We start from the raw sequence: 16327 nt of genomic DNA, 5'->3' as shown, positions 1-16327 counted from the left end.
TATGACGTAAGTCTGTCCTACTGCCGAGAATCCTCCCTCGCGACGGCTTGGGTACACTGTTCCCATACTTGATGGTTATTTTTTACTTGAAAGGGAACGATAGGTTGCCGATGCAACCCCGGTTCCCTGAAAGAGAAAATAACCATCAAGCCGCGAGGTCGCTCTGGAGGCTTTCACGGCCTGAAGAGCAAAAGAGGAAGAGAGTCTCTGCGCACTGCGTATAGTAAGCTCCCAGGGGGCGGGCTTACGTGGCAGCTCGTGCAGAGGCCTATCGGCAGCTTTGCTATAAAGCTCAGCCAATCCCTACTGCCTGATGGCAATATTCCATACTTGATGGTTATTTTCTCTTTCAGGGAACCGGGGTTGCATCCGCAACCTATCGTTCCCTGCTGTGCTGACCTGCCCGTCTGTTATAAACAAACAGAGCTGATTCTTATCTTTCAATTAAGACTGTCTGTCTGAAAGCAAATATACAACTTTAAGAAGTGTGACACCTGGTGGACACGAGCTGTCATGACTCTCCCATGAAATTAATTTACCATGAAACATTGAACATTAATGTGAATATAATTCCTAATTTCCTTATTCTAAAAGTGAATTGAAAAACAAACCTTTACTAGGGTATCATATTAACTTGTTTAACAATCTCAGGGTTTTATATTTACTAAAACTAGGAGATTGAAATGTAACAGAAGTTTAAGATAAATTGGTTTTATTATTTTAATTACTAATCTTGCGGATGCAAGTTTAAGAGTTGTTTAAGTATGTTTTCCCAATAAAATTGAAATGTTTACTGTGTTTTAAATAAGTTTAAAGTGAAAATAATTCTTAAATGATTTTACTTTAATTGTTGTATACCATGTTTAACTTGCTTGAAATGAAACTGAAATGTGTATCCTACTCTGATCAATATAACTAAAGTTAGAACAGAATGAAGTTTTGTTCTATAAATATTATGAATCCCGTTCTATCTCTCTGCATGGAGAAGCGGGAGCTACCTGTGTTAATGACACACATTGCTGTGTAAAAGTAAGCGTCATTCAAACTGTAAGCCAATGAAAGGACTGATTTCAGTCAGGGATTCGCTTCTTGTTTTACACGGAAGTGATTGGATCACCAAAGTAAACTCCTCTTTGGACGCTATATTCAAATAAAAGCAAGCATGAGCTTGTTGTCTTTATCTTGGATTCAGACTCCTCTCACAATGAAGCCTGTCGCTTGAATGGGGCTCCATTTGAAGCACTGTAAGCTCTCGTGTTACAGAGCAGACCAACTGCAGCTCTCTGTGTTACAGAGAAGATCAACTGCAGCTCTCTGTGTTACAGAGCAGACCAACTGCAGCTCTCTGTGTTACAGAGAAGATCAACTGCATTCCAACTGTGTTTTTCAACACCAACTCCAGAATAAGTATTACCTTTCAAAGACTTTAAGATTCAAATAAAATGCTATGTTTGTATAGGAAATATCTACATGCAAACCAGAAGGAAAAACGTTAAACACTTTAAGATTAGAAATACAAACAATTCTACTTTGATGAACAATTGAAACAGGATAAGACTTTATCTGATGATATTGTGTGCATTTGAAAACAACAACTATGAACATCAGAACCATTTAAACATTGATTGAATTTATCTACAAGTTGTGAAGTAACTCTAGATTACAACTTAATACTAAAAGCAATTGAAACTGCTTCTGAACTGAACTTGAAACAAAAATGCCACCTTCATTATTATTATTACTATTATTTGTTTATTTAGCAGACGCCTTTATCCAAGGCGACTTACAGAGACTAGGGTGTGTGAACTATGCATCAGCTGCAGAGTCACTTAAAATTACATCTCACCTGAAAGACGGAGCACAAGGAGGTTAAGTGACTTGCTCAGGGTCACACAACGAGTCAGTGGCTGAGGTGGGAACCACTGGACCACACAGCCTCCTTATTTCCAATTCAGGTGTGTCAATATAGCAAACTAGTCCGTGGCTGAGGTGGGATTTGAACCGGGGACCTCCTGGTTACAAGCCCGTTTCTTTAACCACTCGACCACACAGCCTCCTATATTCATTGCAACCAACACAACAGACGCTGCTTAACACAGTCACTGTATGTACTGTGTGTGAATCCTGCGTGCACGTAACCATACGGGAGTCTGCGTGTTTATGAAAATGTGTGTTTAAATGTGTTACTCCTGCTTGTGTCTATACTTATAATTCTGGTACCATGATTTCTAACTTTTATATTCTTCCTACTTTTGTGAGCCTTAATAAACCTAATCATTTGTACGTGTTGAGTTTCTTTTGGCGTATTACTAAAGTAAGCTTTTATGATTGATTTGGGGTGCTTTTAATGTTAGTTTATAGACTTATTTGAAGCCTTATACATATAACTCTGTTTTATTGATGTTTTTTTCTTCTATGAATGTATTATTTAGAACCTCTTTGCATTGTGTTGCAATTTAGACATTTTCACGTTTCATATTAAAAAGCACAGCGAAGTCTATTAGAAATAGACTACAGATATGACCAAAGGTTTTGCCTCACTCTATAGAATGAACTAATTTTGCTTCATAAAGTCAAATGAAACCTGCTGAATAATGTTATGTTAACATGTTGAAATTAACAGCACTTTTTAGTTTTCCATATACTGAATGAAAAAGTGACAGAAATTGAAAAAAATGTATGATGTACTGTACTACTATTATGGCATCCAGTAGACTTTTGTGATATCATTATGTAGTTTCTTTGATTACACAATGTTAAATAAAAGTTCTGAATTCTGTTCATATAGTTTTTTTTTTAAATTATACCAACAATTCTCAGTGATGCTAATCCTTTGTCCGAGCTGTACATATAAATCAGCACTGCCATTAAAATAGAATGTTTGAAGCTTTATATATTGTGTATCAATTGCATTCTATGAGACAGTGTGAAGTGTAGATGATGCTATTAAAAGAGAACACCTTTACACATTTCACTATTCAGAAGCCACTAATAAACTTTGCATTGATTTTACACTGAACTGTTGTGAAGTGCTTTTTCTTTATTGCTTTACTGCTCGGCTCCACTGTTTGTGCTGCCTGTCTAGGAGAAGAGAAGTCTATTAATCCAAACAGCATGCAGATTTATTTAGATTGGATCAGGAGCAATGAATCAGACCAATAAGCCTGACTTCTATTATATGTAAACTTATGGAAACTATAATAAGACTTAAAATGGAAAATTACCTATATGGTAACAATATCCTGGGAGACAGTCAGCATGGTTTTAGGAAAGGGAGATTGTGTCTAACTAACCTGTTTGACTTTTTTGAGGATGCAACATTGAAAATGGATAATTGCAAAGCATACAACATGGTTTATTTAGATGTCCAGAAAGCATTTGACAAAGTCCCGCATAAAAGATTAATTCTCAAACTGAACGCAGTAGGGATTCAAGGAAATGCATGCACATGGGTTAGGGAGTGGTTAACATGTAGAAAACAGAAAGTACTGATTAGAGGAGAAACCTCAAAATGGAGCGAGGTAACCAGTGGTGTACCACAGGGATTAGTATTAGGTCCTCTGCTATTCCTAATCTACATTAATAATTTAGATTCTGGTATAGTAAGCAAACTTGTTAAATTTGCAAATGACACAAAAATAGGAGGAGTGGCAAACACTGTTGCAGCAGCAAAGGTCATTCAAAATGATCTAGACAGCATTCAGAACTGGCCAGATAAATGGCAAATGACATTTAATAGAGAAAAGTGTAAAGTATTGCATGCAGGCAATACAAATGTGCATTATAAATATCATATGGGAGATACTGAAATTGAAGAAGGAAACTATGAAAAAGACCTAGGAGTTTATGTTGACTCAGAAATGTCTTCATCTTGACAATGTGGGTAAGCTATAAAAAAAGGCCAACAAGATGCTCGGATATATTGTAAGAAGTGTTGAATTTAAATCAAGGGAAGTAATGTTAAAACTTTACAATGCTTTTGTAAGACCTCACCTAGAATATTGTGTTCAGTTCTGGTCATCTCGTTACAAAAAGGATATTGCTGCTGTAGAAAGAGTGCAAAGAAGAGCAACCAGAATTATTCCGGGTTTAAAAGGCATGTCGTATGCAGACAGGCTAAAAGAATTGAATCTATTCAGTCTTGAACAAAGAAGACTACGCGGCGATCTGATTCAAACATTCAAAATCCTAAAAGGTATAGACAATGTCAACCCAGGGGACTTTTTTGACCTGAAAAAAGAAACAAGGCCAGGGGTCACAAATGGAGATTAGATAAAGGGGCATTCAGAACAGAAAATAGGAGGCACTTTTTTACACAGAGAATTGTGAGGGTATGGAACCAACTCCCCAGTAATGTTGTTGAAGCTGTCACCCTGGGATCCTTCAAGAAGCTGCTTGATGAGATTCTGGGATCAATAAGCTACTAACAACCAAACGAGCAAGATGGGCTGAATGGCCTCCTCTCGTTTGTAAACTTTCTTATCACAGACTAGCCGCTCTGCACACACTAGAATCAACCATCACAGACTAGCAGCTCTGCACACATTAGAATCAACCATCACAGACTAGCAGCTCTGCACACACTAGAATCATCCATCAAAGACTAGCAGTCAGCTCTGCACACACTAGAATCAACCATCACAGACTAGCAGTCAGCTCTGCACACTCCTATAACACTGCATGAGATCAAAGAAAAGCCACATAAACTACAGCCAGGGAACTCCTGTGGGACAGACAAGAGTAAGGGTATGCGCAAAGTGATGTGCAGTTTCAAACCCCCGTAAGAGTCGGTGTGCTCCTGTAGGTAAAGACAAGGGCTTGTAGGGAAATAAGCATCACACATGGTTATATTTTTGAATTGTTATTTGTCAAACAGCGAGTTAGATATCACGTACATTTCTTTACTTTTTTTTAAACAGCTTCAGTGGTTTCAATATCTCCACACACTAAATTGCAGAGTCAGCTCTGAACACGGCATTCTTTATATTCCCTTGTGTGATCAAGTGGAAATCCGCTCTGCAGCGCACTCCATCACCCACACAGCTCCCTGACCTGGAGACTGCAGGACAATTGTTGTACAAAGGCTGTTTAATCAGTCTTTGTTGTGGATTAAAATAGTATTGGTTTTAAGAATGAATAATTAAACTCACATGGGGGGGTGTCGGGTCGCGGGGCTTCCTGTGCTGTAAACCTGGACAGAACGGAGCTATCGCTATTCCTTATCCAATGCTGCCATTGTGTGGCCAATTAGTGAAACTGTTGGTTCTAATAAATCTAGCACAGCTCAGTTGCCCTTTGAAATGACTCATATTAACCTTAACCCCTGTGCAAAAATAGACATTTCAGATACATTCTTAAAATACAGCAAACAGAATATTTACAGGATAAGCAAGAGAGTACTGTGTATAAATAATAAAGTTTTCTGTAAGGTTTAACTGCTCTTAGTGGAATTCACTCTGATAATTTACTGTGTGCTTTATTATTTTGCTCTTTCTTGAATTGATTTAATGGTACTTTCATACCTGCTCTTATCTGTATTATGATATTCTGTAATGTGATATTTTATAATGTGATACTTTGTACTCTGATAACTTGTAATTGTAAGCAGCCCTGGATAAGGGTGTCTGCTAATAAATAAATAAATAAATAAATAAATAATAAAAGTCATTGCTGAATTTCACTACCTGTACTACCCATTGTAAACAGCAGAGGGCACCAGCAACCGCTTGTCACTGAGCTGTGTTCAGATAAAAAAAAAAAAAGTTAGTTTTATTAGAAATAAGTTCTACTAAATGGCCAAACGATGGCAGCATTGGATAAGTAACAGCGAGAGCTAAGCTCTGCTTTTAGTCGAATTCAGTAAAGCTAATAAGAGGTGAGGGAATGTATTTTAAAAGATAGCACTCCTTTAAAGGAAGGAGGACCAGTGATACTATTAATAAATCTAATAAGAGGTGCAGCAGCTAGCTGGTTGGGTGTGCAGGATCATGTAACAAGTTCCCTGGCTGTCCTGAGCCATTCACCTCCGTAGGTCAGATACAGCACTTTCCTCTTGTTTTTCTTGCCAGTCCTCTGCACAGAAATGGGTCAGCTGATTCTCTTTGCTGGCTGGGCATGACAAGAGACGCCTCCAGTCTTTGACTCTATGTGCTGCCACTATTTTGGAGAAGGAGCTTCCACAATCTGTACCTCTCTTCACTCTCTCTGCTGTTTGATGGAGGGCTCCCATCTCATTGAACACCACATCAGTTCTTTCACTTGCAGGTCACTTTGCAAGGCAGTTGTCAAGAGCTGTTCTGATAACTCTGCGTGTGTGCTCTTGTCACCCTCTAGTTTCTGCACAAGTGCCATTCCATCAATGCCAGTCTCAGATGGCTCCTGTGATGACATCAATGCCAGTCTCAGATGGCTCCTGTGATGACACCTGCTTCTCTAGATGCCTCGCTTTGATTGGCTTCTTTAAAGCTCCGTCACAGTTTTTCAAGGACGAGGGCAGCGGTGCTACTGTTCCATGTCCATGTTTCTAGAGCTGGCTGTCAGTAGCATTCGTCCAAATACACGCTGATCTGCTCTGAGGATGCTTTCCTTGTTGGAGGATTTGGTCCTTGTCTTTGCTGAAAGACTTTAACTTCAGTTTGGGGAGTTGGTCGTTAAAGGGATTCATCCAATTGTTTTCAAGAAGGTTGAGAACTGATTGGACATCTTCTTCGTCCCTGCGAGTGCGGAATGTTCCTACATCGGGATGGCTGACACTATGTCCCTGCAAGTCGATCAAGCTAGACAGCTGTCTCAGGCACATGCTGTGATATTCTGTTGTCATAGTGCTGTGGATTTGAGGCTGAAACCCTGAGTACCACCACAAGGATAGCAGAGTGATTTCCAAGCTGACATGGTTTTTATTTTAAATCGATAGCAGAGTGATTTCCAAGCTGACATGGTTTCTATTTTAAATCGATAGCAGAGTGATTTCCAAGCTGACATGGTTTTTATTTTAAATCGATAGCAGAGTGATTTCCAAGCTGACATGATTTTTATTTTAAATCGATAGCAGAGTGATTTCCAGGCAGACATGGTTTTTATTTTCAATCGATAGCAGAGTGATTTCCATTGCCACCGCTGCTGTCTTTGTATGCTGTCTGCTCCTGTTGTTTACAGGGCTGTAAGCACTAATATGATCAGTGATGGATGCTGCCAATCACAGCCACCTGGATTGTGACTCACTACTGCACAACCAATCAGAGAGGGCTGAGCTGCTCTATCAATGCACAGGGAGTCAGGAGAGGTTCATATTGAAAATCACAGTTCAGAGGGGACAGAAATGACAACTGCACACCCCTAGTGGGAATATTTCAACCCAGCTCACTTCAGAAACCCAGCTTTTAGAAGAGTAATGGCTTCTCTGCACACCCCTAATGTTAACCCTACCAACACTTTACACACAGCCCGCCTGCCTGCCTGCCTGCAGCTCCATTATCTCTCACTTTCACAAGGAACAGGATTTCATAGTTAAAGTGTTATTAGCAGAGCCCCTGAAGCTACTGTTTATTACATGTGTAATAATGACAACACCACACAGCATTGGAATGAACAGCCCCTGCTTTATTTAGTAGCAATAACACTCAGAGCACACACAGCTTATTAAACTGTTCTATAAGCTTGCTCTCCTGTGTGAAGGGCTCACATGTTCAAGGTTGACAGAACTGAATTAATGTATTATTATTATTATTTATTTATTTCTTAGCAGACGCCCTTATCCAGGGCAACTTACAGTCGTAAACAAATACATTTCAAGAATCACAGTACAAGTAATAATACAATTAAGAGCAAGATAAAATACAATGACTTTGGTTCAAGCAAGTACAAGTGTGACAAAATACGATTCAATAATACAGCAGATAACAGTGTCAGTGATAGTTACATCAGGATATAATTAAATACAAAATACTACAGATTAAATAACACTTGGCAGATTACAGTACTCTAAAGTACAGGATTGAATGCAGTAAAAAAAAGGGGGCAGATAAGAGCAAGTAAAGCGCATTTAAGGAAGGGTGATAAGTGTCCCAGGGGAAAAACAGAGGAGTTCTACAGGTGCTTTCTGAAGAGGTGAGTCTTGAGGAGGCGCCGGAATGTGGTCAGGGACTGGGCAGTCCTGACATCTGTAGGAAGGTCATTCCACCACTGCGGGGCGAGGGTGGAGAAGGAGCGGGCTCTGTAGGCAGGGGAGCGTAGAGAAGGTAGAGCCAGTCTTCTAGTGCAGGCGGAGCGGAGAGGTCGAGTGGGGGTGTAGGGAGACATGAGGGTCTGGAGGTAGCTGGGTGCAGTCTGGTCAAGGCATCTGTAGGCTAGTACAAGAGTCTTGAACTGGATGCGAGCGGTGATCGGGAGCCAGTGGAGTGAGCGGAGTAGTGGAGTTGCGTGGGAGAAGCAATTCTCTTTTGAGGAGGTTGATGCTACTGGTAGTTCCTGAGATTAATCGTCTCCTCTCTCTGCTCCTGGTCAAGGTGGGACAGGCCGGGGAGAAGGAGGGCATTGGAGGTGGGGAAGAACCTTAGGGACTTGCTGCTGAGCATGTCAATCACCTAGGGGAAGCTGCTGATTGGCTACTGAGCTGGCAACAGAGAGAGAGGAAGGTTCTAAAGGCTGATCTGAGTTTTTGGAGAAGGGAATAATTGAAAGACAGATTTTGTTTTAATTTGTTAAAACAAAACCACCTTTCTTTCTCTCTGTCTCTCTCTTCTGCCGGTTCACAAGCCAACCAGATGCTTCCCCTGTGTGAGCAAGCTCAGCAGCCAATCCCTGAGGGCCTCACCCCCTCCAGTGACTCTGACTTGACCTGAGCTTCGTTTCCACCCTGAGGAAGTGAGACCTGCATGCTAAAGGGCAGGGCACTAACAGGTCTGATCTGTGGAGTGAAGTTAAACCTTCGAATGTCACTGCTGTCCAGGTTTGGCACTGAATCAGAGCAGTGATCCTCGATGCACACTGGAGATGGTTCTGAGCACAGGAGAAGGGAGTCCTGGTGCTGCTGGATCTTCCACAGCCTTGGTGTTACTGCTGCTGAAGTTACCCAAAGACAAGGTCCATTAAGAACAGATGGAATCAGGTCAGTTATGTGCTGAGCTGGTGGCAGTTTGGACACTGATGGTGCTGCTGGTTTACTTTGCTGAAGAATCCTGGGGGTGCCGGAGACACTGTGGGTTCAGTTCCCTTGACAGATGGAGCATAAGAACATAAGAACATAAGAAAGTTTACAAACGAGAGGAGGCCATTCAGCCCATCTTGCTCATTTGGTTGTTAGTAGCTTATTGATCCCAGAATCTCATCAAGCAGCTTCTTGAAAGATCCCAGGGTGTCAGCTTCAACAACATTACTGGGGAGTTGGTTCCAGACCCTCACAATTCTCTGTGTAAAAAAGTGCCTCCTATTTTCCGTTCTGAATGCCCCTTTACCTAATCTCCATTTGTGACCCCTGGTCCTTGTTTCTTTTTTCAGGTCAAAAAAGTCCCCTGGGTTGACATTGTCTATACCTTTTAGGATTTTGAATGTTTGAATCAGATCGCTGCATAGTCTTCTTTGTTCAAGACTGAATAGATTCAATTCTTTTAGCCTGTCTGCATATGACATGCCTTTTAAACCTGGGATAATTCTGGTTGTTCTTCTTTGCACTCTTTCTAGAGCAGCAATATCCTTTTTGTAACGAGGTGACCAGAACTGAACACAATATTCTAGGTGAGGTCTTACTAATGCATTGTAGAGTTTTAACATTACTTCCCTTGATTTAAATTCAACACTTCTCACAATATATCCGAGCGTCTTGTTGGCCTTTTTTATAGCTTCCCCACATTGTCTAGATGAAGACATTTCTGAGTCAACATAAACTCTGAGGTATTTTTCATAGTTTCCTTCTTCAATTTCACTATCTCCCATATGATATTTATAATGCACATTTGTATTGCCTGCATGCAATACTTTACACTTTTCTCTATTAAATTTCATTTGCCATGTGTCTGCCCAATTCTGAATGCTGTCTAGATCATTTTGAATGACCTTTGCTGCTGCAACAGTGTTTGCCATTCCTCCTATTTTTGTGTCGTCTGCAAATTTAACGAGTTTGCTTACTATACCAGAATCTAAATCATTAATGTAGATTAGGAATAGCAGAGGACCTAATACTGATCCCTGTGGTACACCACTGGTTACCTCACTCCATTTTGAGGTTTCTCCTTGTCACAAAGACGGCCGGAGTGGGTGGCATCAGACCAGATGCAGGAAATAAATAAACAGAGAGATGTGGTTTGGTGAAGCTGGGCGCTTGATCGCGCTCAGGATTTAATCAACAGAAGAGAAAATAAAAGGTTTGAAACACAAAAACACTGGACACGGCACTACACGCCAAAATAAAGAGACAAACAAAACGGACTACACAGACAAAACACGGTGAGTGAAAACACTTAACTATTATTCTTCTTCTTCTTCTTCTTATTACCTCCGTCTCCAATCCCGTTCTCCACTCACTGAACACCTAACCCCGAGTGAATGAAAATGTGTCTATATATACTGTTGTGCTGGGATTCAATTACTAATTAATTATTCACTTGAATCCCAGCACGTGAATTAATTCTGTGCAACCCCGTGCTCATATATTACATTTAACCAGCACGTGAAGTGATTTGTGCCCTCCTCGTGCTTAAATACAAATCTACATTTTTAAATACACGTGAAACACAGACCCGTTTATATCCCGTGTACCAATCTCTATACACCAACATTAACACACGCACGCAACATACAACATATAACACACAAATGCACACAGGGGCGGGGCACATTGCCACATATACCCCCCCTTGTGCGCAGCACACATGGCCTCAATGGCCACCTCCCCCCTTAAAAATCCAGCAGTCCAGAACAAAGTCTCGGGCTGGGAAGGGAGGCTTCAGTGGGCCCATGGCTGGCCATGCTGTCAGCACCCCTGCCGGTAGTGGCCCGGCTGACAGCATGCTGGTCCATTCCTGCAGCGAAACTGCTGCTGGGGAAAGTGGTCTCCTGACCTCTCCCCCTGTCTTTGTAGCCGGTAGCTCCCTTTGGTGGGGCTCCGACCACAGTACTTCCAGCAGCAAAGAAGCTGCAGTGGGAGCAGGTCTCCGGACCTCCCCCACGATCTCCGGCAGCGAAACTGCTGCTGGGGTTGGTGGTCTCCAGACCTCCTCCCCCTTCTTCGTGGCCGACAGCTCCCCTTTCCGGGGCTCCGGCCACCGTACTCTCTGTGGTGGAGGTACGGGAAGCAGAGACAGCTCCTGCTGTTCTGCTTCTGGTGATGGTGGAGGCAGAGGCAGCACCTGCTCCTCTGCTCCTGGAAGTGGCAGAGGCAGCTCCTGCTCCTCTGCTCCTTCCGGTGGTGGTGGCGGAGGCAGAGGCAGCTCCTGCTGCTCTGCTCCTTGCGGTGGTGGTTGCGGAGGCAGAGGCAGCTCCTGCTCCTCTGCTCCTGGCGGTGGTGGAGGCAGAGGCAGCTCCTGCTCCTCTGCTCCTAGTGGAGGAAGCAGTGGAGGTGGCGGAGGCAGAGGCAGCTCCTGCTGCTCTGCTCCTTGCGGTGGATGCAGAGGCCATGGGGCTGATGCTGGCCACTCAGAGGGAGGCTGTGGCGGTGCTGGCTCTCTCTGCTGTGGCGCCTGGGCTGGTGTGCCCCGTGCTCCCTTCAGCAGCATAAATAGAGGCTGCTGGGGGACACCAGCATCCTGCCCTTCTCCCCCCCCAGAAAAATTCAGGGGGTTGCACCTGTAACTCCTCCCCTTCTGGCTCTTGGGATGGCAGCAGCAGGTGAACCAACAGGTATTCTCCCTCTGCTGGCAGCTTGGGTCCTAGGGCTGTGGAAGCCCCGACTTCCCTCTCTTCGGGCTGTGGACGCACCGACTCCTCCCTTTTGGGCTGCGGACGCACCGACTCCTCCCTTTTGGGCTGTGGACGCACCGACTCCTCCCTTTTGGGCTGTGGACGCACCGACTCCCCCCTCTTGGGCTGTGGACGTTCGGGCTCCTCCCACTCAGGCGTAGGACGTTCGGGCTCCTCCCACTCAGGCGTAGGACGTTCGGGCTCCTCCCACTCAGGCGTAGGACGTTCGGGCTCCTCCCACTCAGGCGTAGGACGTTCGGGCTCCTCCCACTCAGGCGTAGGACGTTCGGGCTCCTCCCACTTGGGCTGTGGACGCTCGGGCTCCTCCCGCTCGGGCTGTGGACGCTCAGGCTCCTCCCGCTCGGGCTGTGGACGCTCAGGCTCCTCCTGCTCGGGCTGTGGACGCTCAGGCTCTTCCCACTTGGGCTGTGGAGGCAAAACCAGCAGGCATTCTTCCTCTGCTGGTGGAGACGGGGACAGCAGGCATTCTTCCTCTGCTGGTGGACCTGCTACCTGGGCTGCTGTTCCACTTATAACTGCCTCCAGGTAGCTGAGGACCAACCCCACACCTTCCTCCCAGGTGCTTACGGTCTGTTCCCTCGCATACGCCTCCCATCGCTCGCTGTCCATCAACTGCAGGAACCGGACGGCTACTGGTATCGACTGGGCCTCCAGCCCAGCATTCTCCAGAATCCAGTCCCGCAGTTTCCTGTAGTCATCTGCCATTTTTTTTTTTTTTTTTTCCTTCGGTTGGTGGTTTTCTTTTGTTTTTTTGTTTTTTTTTTTTACCCCAAAAACTGCAGTTCCCGCTCTGGCCTGAGTCCTGGAGGCGCTGTAGATCCCACGCAGGACACCACGTGTCACAAAGACGGCCGGAGTGGGTGGCGTCAGACCAGATGCAGGAAATAAATAAACAGAGAGATGTGGTTTGGTGAAGCTGGGCGCGTGATCGCGCTCAGGATTTAATCAACAGAAGAGAAAATAAAAGGTTTGAAACACAAAAACACTGGACATGGCACTACACGCCAAAATAAAGAGACAAACAAAACGGACTACACAGACAAAACACGGTGAGTGAAAACACTTAACTATTATTCTTATTATTATTATTATTATTATTACCTCCGTCTCCAATCCCGTTCTCCACTCACTGAACACCTAACCCCGAGTGAATGAAAATTTGTCTATATATACTGTTGTGCTGGGATTCAATTACTAATTAATTATTCACTTGAATCCCAGCACGTGAATTAATTCTGTGCAACCCCGTGCTAATATATTACATTTAACCAGCACGTGAAGTGATTTGTGCCCTCCTCGTGCCTAAATACAAATCTACATTTTTAAATACACGTGAAACACAGACCCGTTTATATCCCGTGTACCAATCTCTATACAACAACATTAACACACGCACGCAACATACAACATATAACACACAAATGCACACAGGGGCGGGGCACATTGCCACACTCCTCTAATCAGTACTTTCTGTTTTCTACATGTTAACCACTCCCTAATCCATGTGCATGCATTTACTTGAATCCCTACTGCGTTCAGTTTGAGAATTCATCTTTTATGCGGGACTTTGTCAAAAGCTTTCTGGAAATCTAAATAAACCATGTCGTATGCTTTGCAGTTATCCATTTTCAATGTTGCATCCTCAAAAAAGTCAAGCAGGTTAGTTAGACACGATCTCCCTTTCCTAAAACCATGCTGGCTGTCTCCCAGGATATTGTTACCATATAGGTAATTTTTCATTTTGGATCTTATTATAGTTTCCATAAGTTTACATATAATAGAAGTCAGGCTTATTGGTCTGTAGTTACCTGGTTCGGTTTGGTCTCCCTTTTTGTGGATCGGTATTACGTTTGCAATTTTCCAGTCTGTCGGTACAACCCCTGTGTCAAGAGACTGTTGCATGATCTTGGTTAGCGGTTTGTAAATAACTTCTTTCATTTCTTTGAGTACTATTGGGAGGATCTCATCTGGCCCAGGGGATTTGTTTATTTTAAGAGCTCCTAGTCCCTTTAACACTTCTGCCTCTGTTATACTAAAGTTATTTAAAATTGGATAGGAACAGGTCGACATGTGGGGCATGTTGTCCGTGTCCTCCTTTGTAAAAACCTGTGAAAAGTAATCATTTAATATATTTGCTATTTTTTTTTTCTTCATCTATGATTTTGCCATTTGTGTCTCTTAGAGATTTAACCTCCTCTTTGAATGTTCTCTTGCTGTTATAATATTGGAAAAACATTTTTGAATTGGTTTTAGCCCCTTTAGCAATATTGATTTCTATCTCTCTCTTTGCCTTTCTAACTTCCTTTTTGACTTGTGTTTGCAGTTCCAAGTACTCTTTCTGTGTACTTTGTTTTTGGTCCCTTTTAAACGCTCTGAAAAGTGCCTTTTTTTGCTGAATATTTTTTTTAAATTGATCTATTAAACCATTTTGGCCATTTTGTTTAGATTTAGATTTGTCTACTTTTGGGATGTAATTGTTTTGCTCCTCTAGTACTACATTTTTAAAAAACAGCCACCCTTTTTCTGTGGATGTTTTCTCTATTTTACTCCAATCTACTTCTATTAGTGTCTGTTTCATTCCTTCGTAGTTTGCTTTTCTAAAATTGTAAACCTTACTTTAGTCATTACTTTTGGGGTTTTAAAAAATATTTCAAATGAGACCATGTTGTGGTCTGAGTTTGCCAATGGCTCTCTGACCTCTGTTTTAGTTATTCTGTCTTCGTTATTTGAAAAGATTAAATCAAGGCATGCCTCCCCTCTAGTCGGTACCTTGACAAATTGCGTTAGGAAGCAGTCATTTGTCATTTCCACCATTTCAATTTCGTCCGTCGTGCCCCCCATTGTGTTTTCCCATTTTATACAGGGAAAGTTGAAATCCCCCATTAGTATGGCTTCTCCTTTTCTACACGCATTTCGAATGTCATTGTATAACAGATTATTTTGCTCAGCGTCTGAATTTGGCGGTCTATAGCATGCTCCTATTATTATGCCCTTTGAATTTGTGTCCATTATTCTGACCCATATTGATTCTGCATTGTTTTCTTTGTCCTGATTTAACACCTGGGCTTTAAGACTATTTCTTATGTATAGCGCTACCCCTCCGCCTCTTCTGTCCTGCCTGTCTTTCCTATATAGTGTGTACCCACTAATATTATATTCGTCTCCATCACTCTCAGACAACCAAGTTTCTGTAACACCTATCACATCGTAGTTACTTGTTAGTGCAGTAGCTTCAAGTTCTGACATTTTGTTTCTGAGACTTCTAGCATTAAGATAAATACATTTAATAGTTGTCTTACCTGAGTTGTTGCCCTTGTTTTGATGTGCTCCCTTCTGTTTTTTTTGTTTTCTCCCCCCTTCCTTTCTAGTTTAAATGCTTCTTGACCACCTGAAGGATCCTTTCTCCGAGTAGATTGGTTCCCTTTCTGTTTAAGTGCAGTCCGTCCCACCTGTATAGATAGTCCTTGAATGTGCTCCAATGTTCAAGAAAGGTGAAGCCTTCCTGTGTGCACCACGATTTCAGCCATGCATTTTGATTTTGTATTTCCAGCTGTCCATATGGTCCTTTGTAGGGCGCCGGCAGTATCCCAGAAAATACCACAGTTTTGGTCTTGTCTTTTAATTTCCTTCCTAGCTCTCTGAATTTGTTTTGCAGGGATCTTGGTCTGTCTCTTCCAATGTTGTTTGTACTGATGTGGACGACTACTACCGGGTCATCTCCTGTTCGTTCTAGGAGCCTGTCCACATTCTCAGTGATGTGCTTGACTGAGGCTCTGGAAGCAGCACACTGTTGTAGTAAGGGGGTCCAAACTGCGAACTGAACTTGCTGTGTTTCTCAGTATGGAGTCCCCAACAATCATGACCTCCCTTCTTTTTGCTGCCTGGCCAGCACTGTTTATAGGGTCCTGGGTGTTGTTTCTTTCATTCTCTTGATGTTGGTTTTGGTCATCTAAATGTTGAAGTGGCTCAAATGTGTTGGATGTCTGGATTTCTGGTGGTTGTGTTTGACGAAGTTTCTTTTTTTCCCTGCTTCTGCCTATCTGAACCCAGCTGTTTCGACTCTCTTCCATCTCCCTGGTGGCTTTCAGTCTGCTAGGGGTGCAGACTTCCATGAATTGTGGGTGTGTCAGCTCCTCAAGCTCCTGTTGCTGTCTCATTTCCTCCAGCTCCTTATCTAGCAGGCTTAATCGCTGAAGCAAGTCCTGGATCGTGAAGCACTTTACACAAACTTGGTTGAGCTCTGTTGGGTTTTCTCGGATTTCCCACATCATGCAGTTGTCACAGATTACTGGGGCAGCAGTGTGGAGTAGTGGTTAGGGCTCTGGACTCTTGACCAGAGGGTCGTGGGTTCAATCCCCGTGGAGGACACTGCTGCTGTACCCTTGAGCAAGGTACTTTACCCAGATTGCTCCAG

The sequence above is a fragment of the Acipenser ruthenus genome, chromosome 28 (assembly GCF_902713425.1).
Source record: "Acipenser ruthenus chromosome 28, fAciRut3.2 maternal haplotype, whole genome shotgun sequence".
Taxonomy (NCBI): domain Eukaryota; kingdom Metazoa; phylum Chordata; class Actinopteri; order Acipenseriformes; family Acipenseridae; genus Acipenser; species Acipenser ruthenus.
Note: the sequence above shows the minus strand (reverse complement) of the source record.